Below are 20442 nucleotides of genomic sequence, written 5' to 3'. Positions count from 1 at the left end.
GTCATGATCTCACGGTTTATGGGTTCCAGCCCCCGTGTTGGGCTCTGCGCTGACATGTCAGAGCCTGAAGCCTACTTCAGATTCTGTGTCTCCCTCTCTCTCTCTCTGCCCCCCCCTCCCGTGCTTGTGTTCTGTCTCTCTCTGTCTCTCAAAAATAAATAAATATTTTTAAAAATCAAAAAAAATAATAAGGCAGACAGGCTGACTCTGGGATGTGTTCAGTCTGCAATGCCCATCAAATAAGACCTTCAATGAGTAGAAATTATCTTGGAAGAATGAAGGTATCAGATATTTACTTTCTACCAATGGGGCACATCAATAGGCAAAGAACACAGCAAAATATCTTGTATGTATTCAAATGCTGAGGGAACTGAAGCAAAACAATTTTTAGCAAATTGTTTCATTGCTCTGCACCTTAATAAACAGGTAATTTACTAAGAAAGGGCCTATCTAGGAGTTGCCAAAATATTTGATTTACTTTACAACGTTTAAGTCACTCTGTGGAACAATCACAGTTTTATTCAAAATACAAAACATTAACGCCTTAGACTGTGCAGCCATTCATTCTCATTTTGGCAATAAATGTTCTCAGCACCCGAGACACTGTCGGTTGAACCTTAAGGAAAGCTTATATAGAATTGTGGTCTGGCATCCTGACAGCAAATGTCAAAGCTTCCTTATGAAGATAAAACCTTTTTAATCTTTAGAGTAAGCACCCTGCAAGCCCTACTGTACATTCTTGAGATGTTGAAATATAGTCCTCTGTCTTTCTCCATGAAATAAACAGGGTGGGGTAAAGCTGATAGGCGCTGCCTTTGGATCCTGATCTGATCCCTCTGGAGCAGGAATGCAAATAGCCTACTGCTCCACATCATGCTGTCAAGTCAAAGGCTCCTGACACAGCTGGGAGGGGGACTTCCAACCTGGGGTTACTGACCCACTTTGCAGGAAAGTGACCACCTTTATGTTCATCAGGACCTCTGTCCCTACATGAGCAGGGAACGGCACCGCAACTACACGAGGCTTCGTCTGTGCATAAAAGAAAGAACCTGGACTCAGGAAGTAACAGAGTTTCCAGTACTTGCCAGGATCCTCAATGTTCTTTACATAGTTTGGAGGTGTTGTGTCTCATTTGTGAGTTGTTTTAATGGTTGCAAAGTTCACCCATAAATATTCAGGGTACCTTATACTTATCCTACATAATAGCTAACTCCTTAGGGAAAATCTCCCAGAGCCATCATTCACAAAGTGTTTTCCAGAAAGCACCATGTCATCAGAAATCAAGGTCACTTGGGGGGGGAGGAGGAAGGATTCTGAGATTAATTTCAGAAAAACATGATTAAATAAAGTTCAATAGTTCTCTACTGCAGGACTTCTCAGAGCCCTTTAAATGCTAATATGGGTTGCCATTTGTGTGTTTTGTGTGTGCACTGTGGGGTGTTGTATGTACTGTGTGCCTGTTGCATGTATTGTGTACGTTGTATCACAGAACTTATGTTTTTCAAGGTATATTCAGAGTATAAACTGGAAAATACAATTTATTTAACCTTAACTTTTTGAATGTACTTCTTAAGCTTTATTTTTGTTTTCTGCACTTAAAAAATCAGTATACTTTTAAACTAGATGAAATAGTTCATTACAACATAGCTATTTCTTGTTTATCAGAATTTTTGGTAAGCTTGTATAAAAGAAACTTCTACTAAATACATACAATTTCCTGGGCACCTGGGTGGCTCAGTCAGTTAAGCAACCAACTTCAGTTCAGGTCATGATCTTGGCTCATGAGTTTGAACCCCTCCTCAGGCTCTATCTATGCTGACAGCTCAGAGCCTGGAGCCTGCTTCAGATTGTGTGTGTGTGTGTGTGTGTGTGTGTGTGTGTGTGTGTGTGTGTGTCTGTCCCTCCCCTGCTCATGCTCTATTTCTCTGTGTCTCTCAAAAATAAATAAACATCAAAAAAAAAATTTTTTTAATACATAAAATTTGCCATCAAGTCTGCAATCCACTTGAAAAGTATTCAGCAAAAAACTGAATATATCAGGCCTTGATGCTAATAATTCAATGAAATGCAGTTTTTAAAAATAATATTCTGTTCTTAACACAATGGGGGAGGGGAAGGAAAAAAAAAGTTAGGGACGGAGGGAGCCAAACCATAAGAGACTCTTAAAAACTGAGAACAATCTGAGGGTTGACGGGGGGGTGGGAGGGTGGGTGATGGGTATTGAGGAGGGCACCTGTTGGGATGAGCACTGGGTGTTGTATGGAAACCAATTTGACAATAAATTTCATATTAAAAAAATTTTTTAAATAAAAAAATAATATTCAAAGAAGAAATAAAGCACTAATGAAAGAGTAGTAATCATACTTCAAATATTCCTATACAAACATAAATTACAAGAACATTTAAATATAGGGGCACCTGGGTGGCTTAGTCGGTTAAGCGTCATGATCTTGCAGCCCGTGGGTTCGAGCCCTGCATCGGGCTCTGTGCTGACAGCTCAGAGCCTGGAGCCTGCTTCAGATTCTACATCTCCTCTCTCTGCCCCTCCCCTGATTGCACTCTGTTTCTCTCTCTCAAAAATAAATAAACATTAAATTTTTTTTTAAAATATACAAATGCAGAGCATCAATACAATTATTCATTCTACCATGACTCAAATCTTGACATTGCACAATTCCTAAAACTTTAGCCATTCTAAAGCTAATTTCCAAGAAGTAAGTGCCTAAAATAATTTTAATATTGTATCCAACGTCTTTCTTGTCCTTTCTTGGCACTTTATTCTTTTACTTGATCTTGGTTTTCTTTTCAGCCAATCTCACCTGTCCAACACTACCTGAGCAAATATGGTGACATATAAAGGTAAATCATGATTAACTTGCTGAACTACAGAAAGTCACTCAATGCCTACTTCCCATCAATCAACTAACAGCAAGGGTCCAAATCGGGTACTCTCACAAGGCTCAACCACTCTTTTCTAATATTTCAAAAGCTAATGGAAATTGCATTAACTATAACATCAAATGTCTTTGCTTTTAGCCAAATTATATTAATTATAATTATTATGTTACTACTGCAAGCTGATCAGAAGCTCTGTGTGTCTAATTAAGCAGAAATAGATGGGGAAGTGAATGATTACTTAACAAATTCAGTTAAAGTGATAGACAAAAATCTTCCAAACTTGGGGTACGTGGAGAAAAGAAACGATGAAAATGTTTAGCATTATGGAACTAAAAATGCCCCCACCTCTGCTGACAATGAAAAACGCTTGCTGAGAACTTACTAGTGTCATGTGCCATGCTAAGTAACTTACATGCATTATTTCATTCAATCCTCAACACCCTGAAGTAGGTACTATTTTTAATAGTTAAGGTAACAGGCTCAGAGGAGTTAAAATTTGCCAAGGCTGTATAGCTAGTAAGTAGCAGAGCTGAGATTTAAACCCACTCTCTTGCATGCTACCGGGATAAGGAGACAGTACTGCATTTCTGTTGCTGAGTAACAAATTACTACCAGCTTGGTAGCCTAAAACAACATCCATTTATTCTCTCAGTTTCTACAGGTGAGAAGTTATGGCTTAACTGGGTCCTCGAGGCTCAGAGTCTCTCAAGGCTGCAGCCTAGGTGTCAGCCCAGCTGCATTTTTTTCTGGAGTGTGGGGGCCTTTTCCCTGTTCCCATGGTTTCTAGCATAATTCAGTTTCTTGTAGATGAAGGACTGAAGTCCTGGTTTTCTTGCTGGCTTTCACCCGGGTACCATTCTCAGCCTCTAGAGGCTGCCCACAGTTCATTGCCATGTGGTAGCTTACTTCTTCAAGGCCAGAAGGACAATCTCTCTCTCTCTGGAATCTACTACAATGGAGTCTTATATAACAATGACCATGGAGGTGACTATTACTGTTGCCATATCCCATTTGCTAAAAGCAATTCATAGGCTTTTACAAGTATGACTCACTGGGCTCATCTTAAAATTGTGCCTACTATAGGTACCAGTGTTCCATTCCTAATTGTTTTATTTATTTAACTGATGATTATTTTCTGCATAGGGGCCAACACTACATGGAAACATCAAAGCATTCAGGTTGGCCACAGCTCAGACAATTGACAACAACAGAAATCAAATGATAGATTATACAATATGGATCCTCAAATTCCATAAGTCTGAGGACTTTTGTGTCTACAGTAAATCTGAAATTTCATTATTAAATAATTTGAGATCAGTGTTAGATAAATTCCCAGTGAATGAAGAATATTATTTAGCAGATAACACTTACAACTACTTTTCAGTCTATCAGTGAACTTCGTATACAATAAGTAAGGAACATTTAAGTGCTGAGTTTTTCGAACCAGTAATTAAATAAATCAACACTGAGCCGCCATTTTATAACTGCTGAACTGAAACCTAAGGAAAAGGTTTTCATGGCAACCTCCAGAGCTGGGAAGGTTGAGGTGACCCAGTTGCTTACAGGCATAACCATTGGTGAGATCGTCAAGGGGTACATTCCTTCTGTACAGCAATATCATGCTGGCTTTGTTAGTCAAATTCTCTTCAGGCTTACAAGCAGGATATGTGAACAAATTGTTAGCAGGTATAAAAGTTTATTACAGAGAACCATGGGAAAGTTCAGCAAAAGGGGGAATTATCCATCAGCACCATAGATACTCAGGGACCTCAGCTGACTGACTGCAATGTCCAGCCAGCTTCACAGATAATCGGTGCCATTTGCTCACCCTTGCTCCAGACAAAACAACAGCCTTTAGCTGAGTGGCCTTTTCTTTGATCATCTTATATGTATATATATTTTTTAAATAGGGGATTTGGCTGGTTCATGTAGCACTGCATGGTTAGGAGGGATTTAATGGGTACGATTACTCCCAGTCTCCCAGGGGTGATTGGTTCCCTCACACCATGCCCACACAGCATTGCCTTCAGTTTTGAATCTGGCCCAGGTCCAGTAGGTAGGAGCCAGTTAATAGGAAACTCTACCCCCTAAGAGAATATGAACTAATTAATGACTATACCCATGACAAAAAGTTGGGAGGCCACTGTCTTAAAAGATGGATGTGTATGTGAATGGTCTTCAAATATGTATGACTATCCTCTTTAGTCCAAGTGGTTCAAATGAGGATGTATAAATCAAACGCTATAAAAAAATTTTAATCTCTTTGACTCTTTGAGGGTCTGTGACCTGAGAATTTGCCCTAAGGAAAAAAAAATATCAACATCAAAGGAGGAAAAAAAGTGTGTTTGAAGATATGTAAACTGAGAACAAACTGAGGGTTGATGGGGGGTGGGAGGGAGGGGAGGGTGGGTGATGGGTATTGAAGAGGGCATCTTTTGGGATGAGCACTGGGTGTTGTATGGAAACCAATTTGACAATAAATTTCATATATGTAAAAAAAATGAAGATATGTTATGGTATTATTTATAATAAGTCCAAATCAGAAACAACCTAAATGCCCAATAAGAGAGGATAAAGACCCAAATAACCTAATAGAATAAACACTAAACAAATAAACAAGTAAATATGTTGTATGCTGCTATGGGCTGTTTTGTGTCCCCAAGAAAACATGTGTTAAAGTCCTAACTCAGAATGTGACCTTATTTGGAAATAAGGATAATTGTACATGGATTCATTAAATTAAACTGAGGTCAAATGGAATAAGGTGAACCTTCACCTAGTATGACTGGTAGCATTTTATGAAGTAGGAAAGAGACACGGAGGGAAGGCAGCCATGTAAAGATGGAGGCAGAGACTGAGTGGTGTATCTACATCCATGGAATGCCAAGGGTTGCCAGCCATCACCAGAAGCCAGGACAGAGGCATGGAACAGAATCTCGGAACCCTCAGAAGGAACCAACCCTCCCAGCACCTTGATTCCAGACTTCAAGACTCCAGAAGCGGGAGAGAATAAACTTACGTAGTTTCAAGCTACCCTATTTGTGGTACTTTGTTATGGCAGCCATAGGAAACTAATACATATGCTCCATAGAGAAAGTAATATGGAGAATAATAAAAATAGGAGTGTGGAGAAGAAGTATTGGGTGGGAAGATAGCTCTTCATATAGTTCAGGGAGAACTGTCAAAGGTAAGATGCTATTTGACCAGAAATACCAGAAGCAAGGAGGAACAAGACAGGCAGCTATCTGTGGGGAAGAACCTATCAGGTTAGGATACACCCAGGCAAAGCTCCAAAGGGAGAGCAAACTGGACACCTGTGTGGCTGGAGCAGGGTGGACGTGGGCCAGCGGGGTGGGGGTAGAAGCACTGATGGTTTGCAGCGGCTTTTACTAGCAGTGAGTTTGGAATACCCCTTCGAGGCTTTTGAACAGACCGATGACAGTATCCGATTACTGTGTTGAGCATCAACTGTCAGGGTCCAGAAAAGAATCAGGATGAAGACCCATTCGGTAGCTTTTGAAATCATCCAACCAGGGGATGAAGGTGGTTTGGGCCAGGGTGGTTGCAATGAAGATGAGATGAAAGGTGAGTTCTGATTCTAAACATTCTTGAAGGGAAGAGCTGGTAGGTTTTGCTGAAGGACTGGATGTGTGATATAAACGAGTCAAGGAAAACATCACACCAAGTTGGAGGCCCACCGTAGGTCAAGGATGGAGACCTTGCTAAGATTGGGACCTGAGGTGCAGGTTCATTAGAGTTTAGCTTTAGACCTACTAAGTTCAATACGTTCATGAGTCATAGAGATGCCACAGAGATGGCCGAAAGGCAGTTGTACTTATGTTCAGCTCTAAAGATAGAACTGGGGAGCTGGCAGTACATGCATGGTATCTGAGGCCACGGTAATGGATGGGATCACTGGGCACGAGAGTACAGCTGGAGAAGAGAGGCAGCCTGAAGCCTTAGGACTGAACTCTGGGGCACTTCCCACTGTTAGATACTGGAGAAGTTCAGGGCGCCTGGGTGGCTCAGTTGGTTGAGCGTCCAACTTCGGCTCAGTTCATGATCTCTTGGTTGACAAGTTCGAGCTCCACGTCAGGCTCTGTGCTGATAGCTCAGAGCCTGGAGCCTGCTTCGGATTCTGTGTCTCCCTCTCTCTCTGCCTCCCACGCTCATGCTCTGTCTCTCTCTGTCTCAAAAATAAATATAACCATTAAAAAAAAATTTTTAAAGAAATTGGAGAGGTTCTGCAGAAATTTAGAAGATTCTAAGGTGGAGAACCGAGAGAGAGAGAGAGAGAGAGAGAGAGAGAGCTGTCCTAGCAGCTAAATGTAAAAAAAATTCAAGAAGAGAATGGTGAAATATTGTCAGCCATTATAAATAATGTATTCTCATCTTAATGTTACAGGAATAGGTTGAGGTGATGTGAAGTGAAAAAAATGAGGACTCCAGAGTGTATTGAGCAAAGTGTTAATTTTGTTCAAAGACAATTACGTAGGCATAGAAAAACAGAATGAAGCTATAGCAATGCAAACTGTTACTTCTAATTTCCACTAGAGGATGACTTTTGTTTTCTGTTTTTAGAGCAATTTCCAAGTTTTCACCAAGAACCTATTTTTTCATAAATGTATATATGAAATTTCTTAAAATCTAATAGCAAAGGACTCTGGATTCAGTGTTTTAAAAATGAAACTATGTAACACTTGGAAAGTCTTCTAAGCAAAACAGTAGAAACTTGTTGACATATCATGTGGTTAAGTGTTTTTTGGTTGATTTCAGTTTGCTCTCTTCTCCAAAAAAATAAAGCATGGAAGTATTTTTTTAATGTTTATTTATTTTTGAGAGCGAGAGAGAGAAAGAGAGAGCACGAGCAGGGGAGGGGCAGAGAGAGAAGGAGACACAGAATTCTAAGCAGGCTCCAGGCTCTGAGCTGTCAGCACAGAGCCCTACACGGGGCTTAAACTCATGAACTGTGAGATCATGACCTGAGCCGAAGTAGGACACTTAACCAGCTGAGCCACCCAGGTGCTTTAAAAACAGGGAAGTATTGAGATTTTTTTCATTTGCATTATAATCTCTTTTCAGAAAGGAGCAGTGTAATTAAAATAGAATCTGATTATTTTTAATTCACATAAATGATCATTTCTACAGATATGTAGAGGCTGGGTTTCCATTTTTAAATGTTAGGGTTTTAGCAAAATAACTCAGAGAAAGACAAATACTATATGATCTCACATCTATGTGGAAGCTAAAAAAAACTGAACTCCTAGAAACAGAGAACAGATTGGTGGTTGCCAAAGGTCAGGGTTCCAGAAAGTAGGCAAAATGGGTAAAGGGAATCAAAAGGTACAAACTTCCAGTTATAAAATAAATAAGTCAAGGGGATATCATGTACAGCACTGTGACCAGAATTAATAATAGTGTATCGTATACTTGAAAGTTGCTAAGAGAGCAGATCTTAAAAGTTTTTATCTCAACAATAAAAAAAAATTATGTAACTATGTGAGGTGATGGCTGTTAATTAAACCTAATGTGGTGATCATTTTTGCAGTATATACATATATCAAATCATTATGTGGCACACCTTAAACTTATACAATGTTATATGTCGACTATATCTTAGTAAAACTGGAAAATAAAATAAAATAAAATTTACAAACAAAAAACAAAAGCAAAACACAAATGTTAGGGTTTCAATGTAACCTTAAGCCTTAATAAGTTTGTGCCCTGGTTTTCTAGTATTAAATGAGCTTGATGAACCCTCCACGATCCCTAGTGTGCTTGTAGGACTATTAGAGTAAATCACATACAGTGGTCTCACCACCTGTCTGTGGGAATATGTTCTAAGACTCAGCCCCCCCACTCCAGTGGATGCCTGAAACCATGGATAGCATTGAGCCCTATGGTTTTTCCTGTACATGTATAACAAAACTGAATTTATAAAACAGGCAAAGAGATGAACAATGTTAATAATAATAATAACAAACTAGCAGGGGCGCCCGGGTGGCTCAGTGGGTTAAGCATCCGACTTCGGCTCAGGTCATGCTCTCATGGTTCGGGAGTTTGGGCCCCGAGTTGGGCTCTGTGCCAAGAGCTCAGAGCCTGGAGCCTGCTTTGGATTCTGCATCTCCCTCTCTCTCTGCCCCTCCCCCACTCGTGCTCTGTCTCTCTCTCTCTCTCTCTCTCTCTCTCAAAAATAAACATAACAAAATTAATAATACACTAGAACAATTACAATGATACACTATAATAAAAGTTATGTGAATGTGGTCTCTCTCTCCAAAATTATCTTATTGTCCTGTACTCAGCCTCCTTCTCTCTGTGATGATGTGAGATGATGAAATACCTATGTGCTGAGATGAAGCGAGGTGAATGACACAGCCATTGTGACATTGCATTAGGCTACTTATGGCCTTCCGATGATATGTCGGAGGAGGATCACCTACTTCCATACTGCGGTCAACCGCGGGTGACTGAAACTGTGGAAAGCAAAACCACAGATAAGGAGGGGAGGGACTACTATAGGGCTACTGTAGGGTAATGGTGGCACTGAAGAGAGAAGGTGGGCAACCCTTCACCAGCCTCCTCCAGGCTCTGGCCTCACTTGCAGCAGCCAACACTAACAGCAATTGATGGCTTAAACCAGTCAGTTTGCTTTTAATGCCCAAGAGTGGCCACACTATCTCTGTAGATAGTCCCGGGGGAAACAGCTCCTCCTTGGCAGGGGAAGGAGGGCTGGTTTCCAGCCAGGCCCCAGAAGTGCAGGTTTAATTTCTGAGGCTGGTCGTAAGACAGGAGCCATGTTACCCTGTTATTAGCCTGGTGGAGCCAGCATTTGAGCTGAGCTCTGCCCACCCTGAGGCCCTGCCCGGGCATGTGCTGGAAGCCTCTTTGAACAGCTTCAAATAACAACATTTTATGTCTCAAAATACCACAAGCAATTGAGGGCAGTCTGGACTCAGCAGGCTGCACATTTATTTAAGCAGTTTATCCCTGATTCTCTTAGCAAAAAGCAGGGTAGGAGAGAGGAGAAGAGGTTGACTAAGAGAAGTGACAGATGCAGTTATAAAGTTCCAAACATACCCCTTTCCTCTGAAGTTAATTCCTCAATAAAACATGCACACAACTCAAAAGCAAACAACACACAGAGCTGACCTCTACCCTAGGAATTAGGAATAAGGTTGGATTTATGTGTCATACACTGGAAGTAGACAGTTTTTCATCCGAGAGAAGGCTAATAAGCAGAACGAGATAACCCTTGGCTATCTCTCTGAAATACTAGGTTCCCTAAGAAGGCATTCTCCCTACCAGGGGAAAGAGATGGGATTTGGAATCTGTAATATGATCAGCCTCTTACTGAAGTGTTTGAGTTCCTTAACATTCAGAGACCCAACTCACTTCCTATTTCTGTAAAATGTGGGCTAATCAGATCCACAGCCGGACTGGCTGTGAGGACCAAACACTATAAGCACAGTAGGCTTTTCTTTGTTCTAACATTCACTGTGTGCTACATTATGTGAGCAGGGCCACTGCCCGCGTGCCCTCTAGGACCACCTTACCTCTCACATATGTTCCATAAGCATAGGGTTCTCTCCTTCCCACCACATGCCCACCTCTCACCCACCAACTTCAATGCCGTGAAAGTCATGGCAATCCACGGCTGCTTCCTCATTCACCCTGCTTCTCTCAGTCAGCTCTTGCCATCCCCCTTCCTACTTGCATTTCCCAGTACTCGGGAATTCTGAATCAATCTGTAATTCCTCTTCCTAGAATCCTTCCCCAAGAGTTCTGATCACATGTAAAACAAGTTTAGCCATTGTGCAAATTAGTTCTATGGCCAAGTTCCTAACACAGTCTAGTAAAAGCCAAGGGTGGGACTGGGAAAATGAAGTCAGTGTGACAGCCCCATGGTGAGTAGGAGGGTAGGAAGGTTGTGTGATCCAGAGGAAAAACACTAGGCCTGGGAGTCAGAGGACCACAGGCCCAGTCCTAGAACTGCTGTGGGTCACATATTTAACATCCTCGGGCTTCTGGATCCCCACAGAGGAGGTCAGACATGGCAAATAGGTGGCACTGGTGACAATATTTACCCACTCCTCCCATACCCATGGCAAACATCCCTGATCAATCAGTCTATTCTTTCCCGCAAAACCCACGCTAGACCCAGCACTCTGGGCAGCCACCGTCATGTAACTGGAGTTAGCACAGGAGAAAAAAATCTCTTTGGTGTCCCTGAGCTACAATCTAAAATCTCCCTTAGTATTTGGACATTCTCTGCTTCTGTGATGTGAATTTCCTCAGAGTACAGGTTTGCTGATTGAGGAGCACCACCAGAAAAAGGGGAATCAGGACTTCCTAGAAATCAGCCACATATGCCTATGGTCTAGTGCCCCTTTATACTTGTAGCTCTGGGCAGACTCCAGAATGGTCCTGCCAGCATGCCACACAGAGGAAAGCCAATCTTAACTATAACTCACAGCTGGGTGGAGCCTGGCTCCAGCCCATGCGCATGCAATGTGGGATGGCCCTTTAAAGCACAATACTGATTTTTTTGTTAGGGTCTCCCAAGAACAGATCCCATGAGCCTTGTTTCACCGTGGATAACCAGACTAATTCCACAGATTCTGCTGTGCCAATTCTTTCCTTATTTGCTAGTTTCAATGTCTGTTTTGGCCTCCTGCCTGGCCTGGGAAGCCCTGGCCCTCTCTACTGTAGATTCCACAGCCCGTGACCTCGACTCAACTCTCTATCTGGCTCCAGCCATCTTGGACTGACCCCTCTCCCTGCCAGACCCAGAACTGCCCTGTGTTGCCTCATCTGCCCCAGACCATATATCTGACATGCAGACTCTAGACTGAGTCTCCCCAGATGTATCTGACTCCTCACCATTTTCCCCACTAGCATGTAAGTGACGCCCAGCTTTGGGAACCGCCAAAACAATAACACCTCTCCTGACCCTGCTGGGCCCATGAAATAGTGTTATCTTTGCTCCTCAACAGCTTTCAATAGCTTCCACTCCCTTTTCTTATCTACATTCCTTTACTTGGCTTCTCAGGACCTTTGTGATCAGCCATCCCACTTACTTCCTAACACATCCCTTCCCTGAAGCCACTCTGATCTTCCTACTGGGCCATCCACCCCCCAGCGCTCCTCTACCTCTGGGCCTCCAGCCATCATGTTCCTCTTGCCAGGAACTTCCTGCCTTCTTTTTCAGGCCCCAAATCTACCAATTCTTCACAATCCAGCTTCCCTCCCATCTCCCCTATGAGGCTTCCTCTGACTATGCCAGCCTGTTTTTTATCTAACCTATAACTTTTTATACCAGGCAATCTTGTACTAAATTATCTATTACTTCACAGGATTTGCAGATGTTTCGTCGGTGTTGGCCTTAACTTCTCAACCAAAGTGAAAGCTTTTGGAGGGCAAGAACCTACCATATGACCTGAGTATCCCTCACCGGTAACATCACAACAAACCAACAAACAGCAAACGATGAGCACCTCTTCTATGACAGAATGCTTAGGAAACACCTGCTCATTCATTTTTCTAACCGCTGGATAAGCCTACTGAGATGCATCAAGTTCTTGCCCATCTATGTCCAATCTGGGACATAACGGATCCTTCTCATCCTGAGTTAAAGAAAAGGTTAAATGATGCCAGAGCCCAAGAAAGTATCTGCCTATCAGGCTTCAGCAGTGGTTTTCAAACTTTTAAGTATAAAGAGTCATCTGGAACATTTTCTAGAAGAGAAGATTCCCCAGCTGTACTGACACAGTTTCTGAATGACGGGGTCTGGGGGGAGACCTGAAATGTGCATTTTAATAAGTAGTCTAGGTAATTTTGAAGTAGACAGTTCATCACCCTGAGAAAGATTGGGCTGTGGGACATTTTCCAGAGATAATCTGCAGTGTGTGGGCAGAGGTGGAGAAGCGGCCACCACCCCCCAAAAGTCTACCCAGGTGGCCTATGGCTGAGAATTTCCTCAGTCTTTTCCTTGGTTATAGTCCAACTGTGGTTACCAAATCTCTGAGACTTTCAGCCAAAAGACCATTTGGCCTGGAAGGATCATTTTTATCTACAGTGATCTCCCTCCCAAAGGCCTCTCCATCTGGCCTGTCCTCACTGGAGGGAGCAAATCAACAGACCAGTGCTCTCATATAACCAGCTGCAGTGTGGGGCTTACAGGCTGCTTTAACTCCTGTTATGAATCAGAATGCAATTATGAATAATTTGTATGAGGCTTGTCACGTCTTGTTTCAGTCTTTCTTCAGCTCATCGTTGTCGCTGTCCAGCCTTTCAAGTACTTATACGTCTAATTATTTTAAGGGCTTCAAGTCTGGAATACTACACTGCAGCATTACCCAGAATCTAGCTTCCCGTAGCTGACATCTCAGTAAGCTCTCATATTTACCACCCCACATGTCAAAAGTAAGGAAACAGAAACCTTTTGAACAGGCAGGGCAGAGGCAGGTGGGGTGCCTTGACTCCCCTGCATCCTGCCGGCACCCTGGCTGAGTAACTCTACTGTGTGTCCTAGCATGTTATATACAGAGGCCTAAGGCCAGATGGTTTTCCACAACAACTTCTGCAGCATTATTAACACCCATCCTGTTTATACATGGGGACTTTGCATGGTAAACAACTGTTAATAGAAAGAAATAAAGTCTATATATATATATATATATATATATATATATATATATATATACACATATACATATATACGTGTGTGTGTATATATATATATATGTGTGTGTATATATATGTATATATGTACACATGTATATATGTATATGTATATATATGTGTATATATATATGTATATGTATATATATGTGTGTATATATATATATGTATATATGTACGCATATATATACCTTTGCCCCAAAGCAGATGTTAAACCATCAGGTTCCAAAGAGAAAGAACCTTGTATAAATGATCCTCTAAGCCTAATTAAAAATCTCTACTTCAGGAATGCCTGGAATCAAATGGGAGAAATATTCTCTTGAGATTTCCCCAGAGGCAGCGAAGGCCTCCCTGGTCTTCCCAGGCACAAGAGACAGCCCAGAGAACCGTTGGTGTTTCCTCTGAGACAAGCAGATAGAGTCCAAGATGCTCCGAAGAATAGTAAAATTCACACGTTCTCTTTCCCCTTCCAAAGCTTGATTCCACCCTGGGGTTCGCGATAAGCATGTGCAATGTGTTTATTTAAAAACTGGTTTTTGCTTTCTTGCAGGTGTGTGGGGTTTCAGAGCCAGGGGCAGGACTGCAGGGTGGGAAGGGCATCTGAGAAGCCTGAGAATAAGGACACCCCATGTGGTGGAAGAAAGGAAATGTGTGCCTACCCATTTTTGCAGCTGGCCCTTTCCATTTGCCTCACACTGGACTCTTGCAGGCCCCGAGCAAAGGCATCACATCAATCTGCTTGGCTTGTGTTCAATTCCCTTTTAACTCCCCGAGCCTTAGGAGAATCACCTTTCTGACAAGTGAATTCATTAAACTTCACTAAGTCTCTTTGAAATCATGATTCTCCCTTTGAAATGATAGCCACATTAAAGGCTATTGTTTGGCATTAAAGTTCAAAAATGCATTACCTTTTATCACCATTCAATTGAGAACCAGAGACTAAGTCAATAAACCAAAGAGAAGAGCACCCACGTAGGAAAGGGCAGCTGGGTGGGTGGGTGTCTGTGGACTCTTGCCAGACCCTGGGGTACAGACATCAGAACCAAGGAGAGGCAGTAGGGTCAGAGGTGAAGAGCATGGGGTCCAGGGTGAGCCAGCCTGAGTGCAGACCCTGCATCCATCACTTCTACCCATCTCACCTTGGGCAGTTGACTGCCCGATGCTCTCGTTTCCTCCTCTGTGAGGCTGGGATGTGACTTTAGGGGATTGCTGTGAGAATGAAATGAATTACCTACATAAAAATACATAGATGCAATAGATGCATCGTAAGTGCTTAACAAATGTTATTATTGACTCTTGAAAGAAAATGGATATAGGATTTAGTCCTCATGACAGGTAGCTTCTGAAAATGTTAAAGGTAAAATGCTTCAGAGGCTGACAGCCTCTTGATATGGTAAAACAGGCAGCAGTGTGATCAGGCTGGGGCACAGCACTCCCCACCCACCATCCTTCTGCCCCCCACTCAGACTCTCTAAGGGAAACATCTTATGGAGATGTCTCTTGGTCTCCACCCTGGGAAACATGAGCAGAAAGCCTTTCTCTCCTCTTGCTCAGTTTTCATTTCATGAAAGAATAAGACATTTATTGAATGTCGTGTATGTAAAATTCTCATCTAGAAGAACTAATCTTCAGACTAATTAAGTACCTACTCTCCTCAGTATGTGTTATATTCATCATCTTATTTTTTCCTCACAACCACCCAATGAAGTGGGTCCTATAATCATCCCCATTTTTAAAGAGGAGGCCCAGAATGGGAACTTGCCCAACGTCAGCAGTTAGCCAGGAGTTGAACTCCGTGTTTCCAAATCTAGCGCCTATGCTACAGAGCTATGTGTCACCTTCACCTACCCTCTCTCCTTCTGCCTCACTGAAGGATTTCATGTTTTTATTTATGTTTGCTAAGAAAGCCAAATGGATGATGAAACATGCTGGTGAACATTCATTTTGGCAAAGTTGAATCTAGGACTTAACCATGTACCATGTTACAAATCATTCTACTAGGACCAGGGATGAAGTGAGGAGACACATCATGCCCCTAATGAACAAATGTTCAGTCTCTTTGATGGGAAGCGGTGTGAGGGAGAAAGGCCATGTGAAATAAAAGTAACAGAATATAAGGAAGGGAGGGAGAGAGAGGAAGGGGACATGTGGGACAGGTGTGGAAGGGTGATGGGACAATATGGCGTAACAAGGAAGGTCAGCATGACTTCTTTGCTTTCACAACACACTGAAGGAACACTCAGAAACCCTAAACAGTTAATCCTGGAATGGTCAACAGCCAAAAGGAGAGGAAAGAGTCTAGCCTCTAACTCTGAAGCCAATACTCTCCCCTTTGCACTTTATGTCTCCCTGAGCCTGAGGAGGTGTTGAAGGCCATGTCCTGAAGAGCCTTAATATTGCCCCAAGGAGCTTGGGCTTTCTTCTCTAATGGATGGAAGTACCCACAATGCCCCCTCAGCTCTAAGTTTAAGAGCATCTTCCAGGAATTTCTGAGCAGGAAGCAAATCCCACTGGCTTCCCTCTGTGCATACATACATCCCCCCCAGGGGTGTCCAGTGAGCCAATCAACCATTTCTTTCTTTCTTTTATGCCAACACAGCAGCTGGATTAGCTGCACCTGCAGCCCCTGCTGTGTCACACGCGATAAAACGATCAAAGCCTGGAATATGACTTCAGACTATAATTTAAGTTAATTAAGATTTTTTTAACCTAAATTACATTTTAACATTTCATAACAGACCTGTCAAGATTCTATCTATCAAAACTCTATCAAGCAAACAAAAGAGGATAATTATATTTTCAGACACATGCAGTCATCACTCTGCTTGGTTTCTTATAAAAAGGACTCCTGTCTTCCCTCACATTCTCCTTTTTAAATGCTCTTCCTTTTCCCCACCCACTCTCAGAGTCTGAGACTATACACTCTTAAACAAGTGGAAAATATACCAAAGAAATGTGTAACTGAGAGAATGAAAGTCTTTCTCAGAAGCAGCAACTCTAATTAGAACTGCATCTAAAGGAAATATCTCTTAGTTGGTAGGGGCATCCTGTCTCACTAAATAGACTCTGATTGGGGATAGAGGAAAGGCAGGATATAGAACTCCTCAAATCAAAGAGAACAATGAAATGTCAACAAGCTTCCTACTAGAAGCCAAATTTGCTTTTGCTTTTTTTTTTTTTTTTTTTAAAGTTTATTTATTTATTTTGAGAGAGAAAGATAACATGCGGGAACAGGGGCAGCGCAGGGAGAGAGCTGGATAGAGATTCCTAAGCAGACTCCACATGGTGAGCACAGAGCCCAACTCAGGGCTCAAACCCACAAACCAAACCATGAGATCATGATCTGAGCCGAAATCAAGAGTTGGGCGCTGAACCAACTGAGCCACCCAGGTTCCCGGAATTTGCTTTTATCTTGTCCCATTAAGATAGGGAGTTTGTTCTAAGGTCTTCTTTGAGATAGCAAGGGAAGAATACTAACTGTACTGGTTATTACTGGATGCCTCCTCCTCACCCATTCCACTCCTCCCCTAACCATTATGAAACAGCCATGCTCTTTGGGCAAAAATGACCCTTCCCTCAAATACCACCCCCCATCGTTGGTCCCCAGGGGCCTAAGGTACTCAGTATAACCTTATTCTCTTTGGGTTGGGATTGATTCAGGAATTGGGTAGGAACAGAGTCCTCAGCCAATCAGCACATGCCCACCCCACCCCAGGAACCTATGGAGACAAGGGCACATGATCTCGGTGGGTCCAGTCAGAGTGAAGCCCACAATTTTTGTGGTATGGTGGAGAGGACAGAAACACTCTCCTTGGACCCATGTTGAACAGCACTGAATCGGGAACTACCGCAGGCATTTTGGTACCAAGGAGGGAATCCTGAGGACAAAGTCAACACACAAAGCCAACAAAGTGTTACCAGAGAAAAGAAACAGAAATCCTGATAAAACTGTGTATGAAACTTGACTAAGCTACTTTGATGTGGGTTTTCTTTCTTTTGCAACCAAGAGCATCCTAACTGATCTACCAACTGTAATAGTTCAGTGCTTTGTGGGACCATAGCCCTTTGAAAATCCAATACAGACCATGATCCTTCTTCCTGGAAAAAAAAATCATGTGCACAAAAGCTCACATAGAATTTAGGGGAGACAGGGGCACAGATTGAGAGTCCCCGGCAGACTGGTTAGATGTTTAGGCTTTGGGGTAGGACAGACTTCAATTCAAATACTGACTTAACAACTGCATTACTTTGGACTGCCTTACATAACTCTTCTGATTTCATTTTATTCCTCTATAAAATGAGATTAATAACAATATCTACTTCATAGGGACTCAAAAACTAAATAAAATTAGGGATATCTAGAGATTAGCATGCTACACAGTCACAACCCAAACACTATGGCATCAGGCAATTAAGGACAGTGCCTGGGGCACCTGAGTGGCTCAGTCAGTTAAGCGTCCGACTCTTGATTTCAGCTCAGGTCATGATCTCGCAGTTCCTGAGTTCGAGCCCCGCATCAGGCTCTGTACTGACAGCGTGGAGCCTGCTTGAGGTTCTCTCTCTCCCTTTCTCTCTGCCCCCCTCTCTCTGCCCCTCCCCTGCTCACACTGCCACTCTCTCAGAGAGAAAGGCATCTAGGTAAATGTCCATGTCAGATGTTAGGACATGCAAAAAAGTGAAATTATGACTGCCCTGAAAATACGAAGCATTTGATCAGGGATTAGTCATAAATTTGGGGAAAAGGTGACCTTTAGGGCAGGATTTGGGGCAATACGCAGCTTCCTCATCTGAAAAGCACCTATGTAGTGCTCAGAATTATTGTGACCCAAATGAGAGAAAAAAGATGTGAGGCAGAGTGGGGAAGGTTTTGCTGACTGTGATTTTTTTTTTTTAAATCAAAGTAAAAAGGGGAATAAGAAAGATCTAATCTATGGCTGCACATCTCCTACAGACTTTTGAAATCTGAAGAGAGCAAAAAGTAGCAATTTCCCGCCCCAGCTCGGCAGAAGTGACTCACTGGGCTGTCCTTTACAGGACAAACTCCAAAGTTGCTTACAAAAAGGAGAGCTCTCGGGTTCCACAAGCATGGTCACCTGGTCCAACATCCTTCCCTGCTGTTGTCCACCCGCTCTGCCCACCTCCAGCACCTGTAAGCCCTCGGCCACCCAGAGGGTCTCCCCAGCACTCACATTCCAGCAGAATCATAAGGCTTTTCGAATATGTCCCTTTGACTTATGACTTGGAAATGTCTGCAGAAATGGAAAATCCAGGGCAAAGCCAGGAGGAGCACCATCCTGGGACATTTTAGAGCAGACACAGCCCATCTGCTTAATCTTTCACTGTAGTCTTCTATTTCTACCTCTTACCATCCTATTTTTCCTTCTGCATCAAAACTTTCCTTTTTTGTTTTTGTTTTGTTTTGTTTTTTCCCACTCCATTTTCCTAAGTAGGCTAGTCACAAATGAACACTTTTTTCGAGAACTAATGCAATCCCATCATTGCATTTCCTGCATTTATCTCAGTTATGTAGACCTCAGAGCAAGTCCCAGTGAGATGGCATGGTGAACAGACCCCTCCCCACCAGCAGGTAGGCGGAACGCCTGTACTGGGAGGAACTATGTCCCATCCCAGGCTATTATCCCTGTTAAACCAATCCCTTCCTATGAATCTTCCCCTTCAAGAAACCCTGAGAGCTCAGGGTGCAGGTGTGTGTAAAGTTACGGATATAAATTAACAAGAAAAAGTTAAAAGTTGTCCCAACTTCCCACATCACAGCCAGTGATGACTCAGCGACAAAGTTCTGCTCCCTCCTGGAAACAGCTGAGACCAAGAAGGCAGAAGGAAAGAAATGCTGACAGAGACCCACAAAGCCCGCTGCAGTCTGGTAAAGCACCAAGCCAGCCGGCATGTCTTATGGAAAAGGAGAGCAGATGCGACCGCAGTTGGCATGGAAAATGGCCAAGCCACGGCGCGGCTGATGACAATCGCCACTCTGGAGAAACACGTCAAAGGCTGCTGCAGCTGGCTCAGTGAGGAAACTGTCAGTCACAGCCTTGGGCCGCTCTCAGGGAGTGGCTGTATCATCCGCTGCATATCCCAAACCAAGAGCTCAGCCCAAAAGCAGAGATTCCAGGAATTATGGGCAAGCACTTGAAGAAGCAGAGTTCAAAGCCCAGGAAGATGCTAGACAAAATCTTTGGAGATTTTTGTAAATTGATGAGCACCTGTTATGAACCTTTTTTTTAAATGTGGGATAAATGGATAGAGAATGGAAAATATTAGTGCAGGAAAATATTAAGGCACTATAGCTCAGTCCCAGAGTGGGGTGGGACTGGGTATTCCCCTGCTCCCACCATTGCTTTCCTGCTGCCACTGCTTTTGGCAACATTGAAAGGAAAGAAAATAAACAGGTGACAGAATTTCCACTAGACCCAACTAGCATGAAGGAAAACCTTCTTTCCTTTGGCACATGCCCTGATGATCTGGATTGAGGAGAGAGTGTCACATCTGGTCTGGGCTAGTGATTAAGAAGCCTGGGCATATTCATTCAACTCATGCATGGGTTGGCATGGCCATAGATGAGAACATCAAGGTATAAGCAGCAAGGCCTTTCCGTATCCATGCGAAACAAAGGCCTTCAGGCCTAGCCTCCTTGAAGAGATGACCTGTGATCTGTCTCCCAGCCAAACACAGGCTTGTGAGCAGGGCTCTTGAGAACACTCAAGGAACTGGAGGATCCAGTGCCCTCTGGCCCCTCATGCCCTTCCTTGACCGTAAGATAAGGGGGAGATCCCCAGGCCCTGCCTTCCCATCACTACAGCTGCATGCCCACCCCCTCCCCATGGCACAGCCTTCACCCCT

At 43.0% G+C, this 20442-nt stretch overlaps 1 long non-coding RNA gene across 1 annotated transcript; it reads left to right on the top strand.

The window, feature by feature from the left end:
* The first annotated feature begins 5843 nt into the window (after positions 1–5843).
* LOC109268484 (uncharacterized) lies at positions 5844–13142 on the top strand. The gene is made up of 2 exons (XR_002080677.2): positions 5844–5917; positions 12255–13142. It is a non-coding gene; the product is annotated as an uncharacterized LOC109268484 (long non-coding RNA).
* Positions 13143–20442: the final 7300 nt, after the last annotated feature.

This window comes from Panthera pardus, unplaced genomic scaffold (genome assembly GCF_024362965.1).
Source record: "Panthera pardus isolate Hobbes unplaced genomic scaffold, ASM2436296v1 HiC_scaffold_24, whole genome shotgun sequence".
Lineage (NCBI taxonomy): Eukaryota > Metazoa > Chordata > Mammalia > Carnivora > Felidae > Panthera > Panthera pardus.
This window is presented reverse-complemented; position numbering and strand designations above follow the sequence as displayed.